Source organism: Fukomys damarensis, unplaced genomic scaffold (assembly GCF_012274545.1).
Source record: "Fukomys damarensis isolate Sample0158 unplaced genomic scaffold, DMR_v1.0_HiC HiC_scaffold_14, whole genome shotgun sequence".
Taxonomy (NCBI): domain Eukaryota; kingdom Metazoa; phylum Chordata; class Mammalia; order Rodentia; family Bathyergidae; genus Fukomys; species Fukomys damarensis.
Window position 1 is genome coordinate 72,514,451 of NW_022900926.1, and position 3,518 is coordinate 72,517,968.

Sequence of the window (3,518 nt, forward strand, 5' to 3'; positions counted from 1 at the left end):
AAAAAAAAGGGAAGAGCAGAAGTAGAATGATAAAAGACATCAAGAGATCATGGGAGGAGTAAAACTGGATCTGAGTCAGAATGTGTTTCATCAGAACATAGTGGAAAATGCCTGCAATCCCAGCATTAAGCGGTTGAGGCAGGAGGATCAAAAGTTCAAATCCAGTCTGGGAAACTAAGTGCTTCGGCAAGACTAGCACACATAGTGACTTAAAAGGGGCTGGCAATGCAACTCAAGGATAAGGTCCTGGGTTTGAGCCCCAGTACTGGAATAAAACAAACAGCAACAAGAGAGAACGTACCTTCAACCCAACTTATGAGCAACAAAAGCTTTTACCAGTGCCCATTTGACTGTCAGTCTGCTTTCAGGAATTAAGCTTAAGGAAATAAAAGAAAATGTCCTCCCTGCACTCTGAGAGACTAAGACAGAAGAACTTCAGGCCCAGCTTAGGCAATTTAGCTACTTACGAAGGCTCTATCAAAATAAATAATAACAAAAAGGAAGGCCACAGTGTGAGGGCCAGAGGTGCAATCCCCAAAAAATAATTCCTTCAGGAAAATTTGTATCCATTTGCATTGTTGCATAAGTGTTATTCTTATTTCAATAAGATATTACCATTCCTCTTAATATCTGTAACCCATTCGGCAGGACATAGTTTCATCATGTAGCTAATTTTGTGTGGCTCATTAAGTTAACTGAACATCTATTCATATTGCCACTAACTTTAAGAACTCTTTTCCTTTACTGATTTTTCTGAGACTAATTTACTCGTTATTATCCTTTACAGTCTATAAATTAAAATTCACATTAAAGCACACTGTAAATTAAGATGAATTTTGTCATGTGTTGCATATTACTTCTCCCAACTGATTATTTTTTAGTGTGTACTTCAGGTGGCACAAAATATCTAGTTGGCTTTTTGGTTACTCATGTTTAAAACATGATGGAAATATTTTATCTTTACATAGACAAATCTGTGAGTTTTTCTTTATAATTTCAGCTTTGGCACCCTAGGGAAGCAGCTACAGTGAGTAACCTCCACAGAGTAGACAACTTCCTAGATGACAACTCAAGTGACAAAACACAAGGTCATTTATAGGATTCTGACTCATGCCTCCAACATGAACCACTCACTCGACTGTCTGTGAATGAGCAGCCCCTTGCAGCTCTATTTTCTGAAACTTGTGGTTTGTAGGGGCATCCATTTGGATCAGGTTATCCACCCAGCTCTGGGGTTCTACGACCAGGTGATCTCGAAGGTTCTTCTAGTTCAGGAAATACAGGTAGTTGGAACACAGTTCTTCCTCATTTAAAATTGTTATATAAGTCAATAATAATGATTTTGTTCTCAAAAGCCATTGCTACAGAGGTCTAGTCTTTGACATGAATATAAGCCTAACTATAACCATCATTCCCTGAAAACATTTCACTAAAGACTATTTTACAGTAAAAAGTACAGTCAGTCCATCCCAGAAAAATCAGAAAATACTCACCCCAACAGAAGTAACATTTACCAACTAAACTCTGGTGTTATTCACTGATTTAAAGAGTTACGCTTTAAAATATCTGATGCTATTTTTATTTCTCAAATCCAACAAAAGATAAGTAATCCAAAAATACATTTTATTTGCAGCAAAATCTTGAGAGATGAAAAACTGAGATGTAATGTTACAGCCAAAGTTTTAAAAAAGTATTTAAAAATCAATCCATACAAACATCATTCTAATTTCCTTTATTTTAAAATGTCAAAAATTTAAAGATATTCTTGTGCATACATAGACAACTTTTTGACAGGACTACAAAATGAAGTATCTATGAACTTTAGTGCAGCATTTAATACTTATTTTTGAAATCTATCAATGCTGATGCAACTACTAAAAAGCAATGAACTCACCAGAAAAATAAAGGCTGTCTTTTCCTTTTTAAAGTGCTTATTAGTTTTATATTCAAAAGCAATGGTTTTTACAAACATAATACTGAGAGGTGCTCAAGTCACTACTTTCAGACTCAAACATGTCATCTTTCTAAATTTTCATGTGTAAACTGGTTTTATCTGCATTAATGAAGACTGCTTTTCCATAACTCCCAACCACATGCATCAAATCCAGACAGCACTGTTAGTATCAGCAGCAGGAACAGTGTCAGCACAACAAACTACAGCACATTTTAAATGGATCACAGCAGATCAGAAAAACTGTAACAGTTTTGGATATGTCATATACCCAAGGGCGAGCTTTCTCGTATACAGTAAACATAAAACAAAAACATCCTCTGGTTTCTCTAAAAAATATTTTATAGTCTATGAAGAGATTCAAACTCTCTTACTATTTAACCAAACTATACAAAGGAGCCTTCATATTCTCTACATTTAAAACAAAGCCCATTTCTGCCAAGAAAACAAAGAAATAAATTAAATCCTCAACTCTAAAACCCTGAGAAATAAAACTGAACAATTCTAAAACAATGCATTGTTTTAAAGGCCTGATACATGTATTCCAAAATAGAAATAGTTTTCTGAGCATGAAGACATGATTTCATTTTGGTCATATGATTTTATCTGATTTACAGAACTGAGAAAAACTGAGCATCACCTTAATCTAACTGCTGCCTGTGTAACTATCCTGATTCAGGCCTCCACACGAACCATTCGACTGTCTGCTACTGAGCAGCCCCTTATTTTCTAACCCTTAAACTTTTTTATTCCTCCTTTCTTCCTTCTCCAAAAATCCCCACGGATCCCGAGTAACTTTTCATTAAAAAAAAAAAAACTAAACAAAACACAATTTAAATACAGTTTGAAAGTACATTTGATTTTAAGTAATAATAAATTATAAATTGCCAAATAATTTAATGTAATTCACAATGCAAATCCCTGGTATAAAAAGAATCCACCTTGCCCTGACTATGACAAAGCAGTCCAGTGAGTTCAAATTGCTTATGAAATAAAGACAAAGATAAGATGTAACACACTATTTACAAAAGTCAAGTAAGAAACCTGTTACCATAAATCTTTTTACAAAGATAAATGTAATGTGGTTTACCACTTCTAGAAATTTTTAAGGATGTTTATAATTAGTGGTTTCAAAAAAAAACATTAAGGAAACTACACATTAAGTTATATATTATCATATATGACACATTAAATATATCCGTAACAGTAATACTGCAACAGAGAGTGATTTAATCTTTGGATCTGCTACCTTTTAGAAAGTATATTTCTTTTTCAAAGACTTTGTTATAACATTAAGTTTTAACTGTTAGTCTTCAAAATCTTTTCTACTTGAGGTACTTATATTAATAAGGAAATAAACGAAGTCTCAAATAGTAATAATATGCCAACAAAAGAAATCTTATATTTTTTGCTATTGCGACAAATACACTTTTAAACAGACAACTATATTTGGAAATTAATAAACCCAATTCCTTTAAAAGCGGGGTGGAAAGAAAAAGTTAAAAATTATTTTAAAATAATTCCTTGCATTTCTTAAGAACTTGTCACTTTTTTTTTTTTTTTTTTT